This window comes from Otolemur garnettii, unplaced genomic scaffold (assembly GCF_000181295.1).
Source record: "Otolemur garnettii isolate 467f Iridium unplaced genomic scaffold, OtoGar3 scaffold00060, whole genome shotgun sequence".
NCBI classification, from domain to species: Eukaryota; Metazoa; Chordata; class Mammalia; order Primates; family Galagidae; genus Otolemur; species Otolemur garnettii.
Window position 1 is genome coordinate 6,674,681 of NW_003852455.1, and position 7,067 is coordinate 6,681,747.

Sequence of the window (7,067 nt, forward strand, 5' to 3'; positions counted from 1 at the left end):
AATGTTATCAACCACGTCATACACAGCAGACATTCTATCCCTGCTTCCAGAGTGCATAAGGGATGAAAAGTCTTAATGTCTTCTCCACTGTTGGGTTGAAGGATCACGGCAGAGAAGAAGCAACACTGGCTGGGAGTGACTGCGTCACCAGCCATGTAATTCAGGACAAGTCCTCCAGTCTCTGACCCCTCCTCACCTCTTAGGTCTAACTCATCACGTGTGCCCTGTGTGCCTTACAGGTCAGCAAGATGACAAATGGAATAATGGATGTGAAAAGCTCTTTTAAAATCATGGAACAAAGTGTTATGACACCATCAGAATTGTTCTCTTGCATAAAAAGAAATTACATCGGGGAAGATATTCAGTCACACATGCCAAAGAATCAGGGAGAGATTTGGGGGTGAAGGCTCCTGATTTCCCAGCCAAACCAGCAAGAGTCAGGCTGAGCACCGTGTCTGGGAGAATCAGCACACCATGAAATTATGAAGTGCGATCATTAACTGGGCCATTCTGCACAGGCCTTCATCTCTGCATTCAGCATTCTCTTTGAAGTCCGTGACCTTCTCTGTGTCACTGAACTGCTGAATAACTACTCTGAACTGAATCAAGCATTCCAGCCCACCCTGCTGATGTAATCAGACAGGGCTCGCCCTGCACAGCCGGAGTCCTTGGTTAGCATTCAGCTGAGCACTTCCACCGGAGCCCTCAGGAGCCTGGAAGCATAGAAGGCTTGCATTCAGGCATAAACCGTGTCAACTTCAGAATAAGAATGAATAACCTCTGTTTCACTTTTTGGCCTGGTAGTCCTGTAGGAAGCTCGCAGGGACTCATGTACTTTTAATGGGGATTCAACTAATACTTTGCTAATAACAATGAAAGGCCATTATTTCACTTTGTACCTACATTTTATAAATGCCAGAATATCAGAGTAGGAGGAGGACTTGGCAGTCACTTGGCCTAACCTTTTCAATTTACAGAGACAGAGAGGGATATTGACTTGCCAAAGTTTACTCAAAGGGTTAGTGGCAGAGCAAGTGTTAGAATTCAGATTATCTCCCAACTCTGGGTTCTGCTTACTGACTGTCAAAATGGTGAATATATCGGCATTAAATGAATGCTAGAGAGGTGGAAGAGACGGGATCTAATTTTTACTAACATATTTTGAGGTCTCAACATCAATAAAGACATTTAAAGGGCCTAGTCGTGTGGCTTTATCCTGGGTATAGACGTGGCATTAGCTAGAGACACCTGGGAAATAATGTTGGCATATGTATGTCAAATGGATACAAGTGCTATCAAAGTTGAAATAAACTACTAAACAGCTTGCTAGCTGTGCATCTATTTTCACAGCTTGCCAAACTGGTTGACTTGGTTGGTTAATTCCAGACTTTGACAAATCATGTAGGTATGGCCTCTCAGTTACGACAGGCATTCTACATAAATTACATAAAAACATGGTTCCTACTTGGAATTAATAATAGGTTCTGTATGTATTTATAGCACTTTTGAGAAATCTTTATTAAAAAATTATAGTTTCACATTTTATTCCAAGAAACTGAGAAGTGAAATGACTCATCAGATCTGCCAGCTTCAAAACTATGATTGGATTATTTAATTAGGCTGTGACTCGGTTTCCTAATTTCTCAAATGGGAAGAATAGTACTGCCCACATCATGGGATTGCTGTGCTAAGTGCAATAATGCAGGTAAAGCACTAAACTCACTTTGCTCTACTTCTATCATCACCAATCCTAAGTTCATCCAGATCAGAAGCTGTGAAGGTGGGACAAGAATCTGTGTGTTTTGACTCCACTTTCTGTGTCTTTCTTTCTTCTATTCTTCCCTTTAATCTTCACCCCACTCAAATGTTTTTAAATTCTCGATTTTTTTGTGGGCATATCTTCCCTCAAAGAATCTCTTGTCTTCATTTTGTCTTCATTTTCTCTTGTCACCAAACCCTGTTCATTTCTCCTTTATTTTAAATAAGACTGTATTTTCAGAGTAATTTGACATTTTTCCAAATATGTAAATAATCAGATTTAGGTGTTTTCCTGCTCTCATTTTGCAGTTATAAATCAATTATCTGAACTTACACTTTTTCAAAGGAAATAACACTTTACACTTTCAGAGCACATTCCCACGACAAGATGCTTGTACACCCATTATTTCAAAAGAACTCTGTGAGCTAGACACAGCCTACGTTTTATAGTTGAGGACCTGAGACTTGGAAATGTTAATTGACAGAAAAATATTGAATAATCGTAAGGAGCAGAGGTAAGACTAGAATTGTCCAAGCACTGTGAACTTAAATGCCATAAAGGCCAGGCAGGGGCTATAGAGAATAGTGAGGTCTGTGGAAAAGTAGAGCGCTCCCAAAGTAGAACAGAAATATTGACTCCTTTTGATCTAGCCTTCCTAGTAAAGAGAAGCCAGAAATATTTAAATGTGAAATATCTTAATTTTTACAGCACTTTGAAGTCTAAACAAAACATACCCATGTGTTACCTGATTATAATTTTTGGTCTAGAATAATGAATTTAGGGACACATATGCCTTTTCTTACTGCCCAAACTTGATTTATTTCAGAATAAATTATGCTTGTTAAAATGTTTCATCTTCTCTTTGTCTATACTAGACCAAGTCAACATTTTTTTTAATTCAAATCCTAGATTGTCATATCTAATCACCATCTCACACTTAACATAGCCAACATAGAAATACATATTCCTCCCTTTGCCCCTCCTCCCACAAAGGTGCTTCTTCCCGAGGCTTTATCTTAGTAAATGCCAATTCCACCCTGTTGCTCAGGCCAATAGCCTATGAGTTATCCTCTGTTCCTCTCCTACCCTTACATCCAACATTTCAGAAGGTCTTATTGTTTTTCTCTTTAAAATTAAATCCTGATCCAACATGCCTTGCCATATCACCACTATGACCTTAACTCAAGCCACTGTAAGCTCTTGCTTGTTTTGTGACAGCAACATCCTAATGGATCTCTCTGCTCACTTTTGCCCTCTTAGAATCCATCTTTTGCACAGCAGTCAGAGTGATCATTTAAAAATGGAAACCAGATATTTCTCCTTTGCTTAAAAACCTCTTAGACAGTAAGACCCACCTATACATTAACAACCAGGCCCCAGCCTGCCTTTTCTGATTTTACTTTCCCCCCTCGGAAGGCCACATTGGCATCCTTTGTTTCTCTCAAACACACCAAGTTCATTTCTCTGCTAACACTTTTGCAATTTGTATTTCTTCTTTCTGACTCTACCACTGAATATACTGCTCCAGATGTCAATTGATGACGTGGTGTGAGGGTGCAGGCTCTGGAGCGAGCTTCCTAGTTCAAACCCCAGCTCTGCAGCACAAGGTGTGGGGTCTCCTGTCTCTGCACATTCTTTTTCTCCTCTGTAATATGGAGATAATACATAATAGCACCTCCTTCATAGGCTCACAGCAAAGCCTAAATCTGCTAACAAAAGAGAGCTTACAGACACAGAATAACCAGTCAGTTGCTTTAGATGGTTCAGTGTTATTCCTGATTCTCTCTTATTTGGGTCTCAATTAAATGATTTCCTTCTTAAGGAACAAATCACTGACCACCTCTTAAAATAGCCTCCCCCAATCTCTTTCACATCTGCATTATTAAGTAGCACTTCTCAGTTGCTAACCTGTTTCTTATTTACTTATTTACATGTTTATACTGTCTCCCCGCATCACAAAGTAAGCAACTGAGTGGACAGATTCACTCCTGATTGCCACCTAAAACACTGAATGCAAAATGCCCCCATGCCAACAAGAGTGCCTGACACACAGTGGATGCCAGTAAGTGCCTGTTTTTCCTGTCCACGTCCCCCAACCCACCCACAGGGCTGACACAGAGGAGGTGCTTTAGTGAAAATTTGCTCAAATAAATGGCATTGAAACCTTTGAGAGCTGGCCTTCTCCCTTCCAGAAGAAGCTATACCTTGAGAATTTTAGAACAGCCCATTCTTGTGATAAAAGACAATGATCCTGGTGTATAATCTAACTCCAGTAAGATTAGCCCATATCACAAAATCCCAAAACCAGAGATGTTGGTGTGGATGTGGAGAAAGGGGAACACTTCTACACTGATGGTGGGAATGCAGACTAATACATTCCTTTTGGAAAGATGTTTGGAGATCACTTAGAGAACTAAAAGTAGACCTGCCATTTGATCCTACAATTCCTTTATTAGGTATATATCCAGAAGACCAAAAATCGCACTATAACAAAGATATTTGTACCAGAATGTTTATTGCAGCCCAATTCATAATTGCTAAGTTATGGAAGAAGCCCAAGTGCCGATCAACCCACAAATGGATCAATAAATTGTGGTATATGTACACCATGGAATATTATGCAGCCTTAAAGAAAGATGGAGACTTTACCTCCTTCATGTTTACATGGATGGAGCTGGAACATATTCTTCTTAGCAAGGTATCTCAAGAATGGAAGAAAAAGTATCCAATGTACTCAGCCCTACTATGAAACTAATTTATAGCTTTCATATGACAGCTATAACCCAATTATAGCCCAAGAATATGGGGAACAGGGAGAGGGAGGGGAGAGGTGAGGATGGGTGGAGGGAGGGTGATTGGTGGGACCACACCTATGGTGCATCTTACAAGGGTACATGTGAAACTTCCTAAATGTAGAATATAAATGTCTTAACACAATAACTAAGAAAATGCCATGAAAGCTATGTTAACCAGTTTGATGAAAATATTTCAAATTGTATATAAAACCAGCACATTGTACCCCATGACTGCATTAATGTACACAGCTATGATTTAATTTTTAAAAAAGACAATGGTCCTATTAGAATTTTATTCTTCTTTATATAGTGTTACATTTTTTCACACTTTACTCACAACTCTACTATATTTTCTGGTCTGAAAAATTTCACATAAGAAATTTGTTCTCAAGTTTTCCTACTTTTGATGACAAGACTCCGGTCTTCCCCAAACTCTAAAAAGAAATAGTAAATTATTTGCTATTGAAATATTAGCAGTAAAAAATATTTGCATAAAAACTTCTCCATGCCCCATTGCTACCACTCAGAGATGTCTCTAAATCCTATTTGGGGACAATATTTTGCTTTTAGAACTTACAGGTTCTAATAAAATTAGTTGTGTGTGAGGATGATCATCACAAAATTACAGCAGGAACACACTTGCACACAGGCATCCAACCTTTTTATTGTTCTACCATACTTTGGAAGAATAGGAGTTGTCTGGGGCCACAGTAAATACACAAACACTAATGAAAGCTGATTAGCAAAATAAATAAATAAATAAATAAGTCCATGCACACCTTTCATGATATCTGATACCCCAGATAAGCAAAAAAAGTCCTCACAAAATCAGTATGTGGCCCACAGGCTGCATGGCCCTTATTCAGCACAGGGGGCTACTGGATCCCAGAGAAGGGGCTACTCAGAGTCAGGACCACACTCACATGGTTTATTCCCATTCCAGAGGCTTCTCCACTCTCTAATCTAACTTTATATGTATATCTATATGTATGTGAAATTAGATATTTTTATATCTATACATATAAAGTTAGATATATATGCATACATATACATTTATATATGTGTGTATATATATACATATATGTGTATTATTTTGTTTTTCTTCTTACTATCCATTTTTCTATAAAATTTTTTAAGTAAATGATAAAAAAGAGAAAAGAGTGTAATGAATACTCATATTTATAATCTGGATTGAATAATTATTAATATTTTGCTATATGTAATATTTTCATCCATTTTTTGACTAAATACATTCAAAGTAAATCATGGATACCATGAGCTTTTGTCTTTTTTGCATTTATTAAAAGTAAGGATTTTCCCCTATGTAACCATAATACCATAATTCCATCTTTAAAAATTAAAAATAATTTCTTCACATCATCTAATACCCAAATCATACACAAATTTTTCCTATCACAGCCACAGTAATTCCATTTATAGCTGGTTTGTCCAACTGAGATCTAATCAAAGCCAAGTTCAACCCATATCTCTGATTGTTACAACTCTTTTTTTTTTTTAATTTATTTCAGAATGTTATGGGAGGTTTAAAAGTTTTGCTTACATAGTTTTCTTTGTACAGATTGAGTCAAAGTTGCAAGGGTGCCCTTCACCCAGAAGGTGTGCATTGCACTGTCAGGTGTGAATTTACCCATCCCTCCTCCCTTCCCACCTACTATATTTTCGGTGAGTTTTTACATTCATATGTGTTCATAAGTGTTGATGATTAATTGGTTCCAATTTGATTTTGAGTGCATGTGGGTTTTTTGTTTCCATTCTTGCAATACTTCAGTTAAACAAATGGTCTCCAGTTCCATTTAAGTATTTACAAAAGATACTAGATCATCATTTTTTTAAATGGTTGATTGTTATAGCTCTTAAATCTCTTTTAATTTAAAACATTCTCCCTTTTAATGTCATAGCATATTATTTAATTTCATTTATCATTTTGTTTTCATGACTAAAACTGATTGAAGAGACCAGAAAGTTACTCTATAAAATGTCTACCACCTAAATTAGTCTAAATCATTGCTTATAGCCTGGGCGCAGCTGCTCACACCTGTATTTCTAGAAATGTGGGAGGCAAAGGCAGGTGGATTGCCTGAGTTCAGGAGTTTGAGACCAACCTGAGCAAGAGAGAGACTCTGTCTCTACTAAAAAATTGAAAAACTAGCTGGGTGTCATGGTAGGTGCCTATAGTTCTAGCTACTTGGGAGGCTGAGACAAAACGATCACTGGAGCCTGAGTTTGAGGTTGCTGTGAGCTATGACACCAGGACACTCTACCCAGGGCAACTCAGTGTGACGCTATCTCAAAAATCAATCAATCTATCATTGCTTAGGGGTATTTTGCATATATTATAATAGATCTTGCATTTTTATAATTTTTTTACTTCAAAGTATTATGGGGGTACAAATATTTGGGGGTACATGGATCATTTTTATAATGCTCAAGTCATGGTTTTAAGTGTGCCTGTCAACCGGATAGTGTTCATTGTACCCATTAGATAGGTTTTC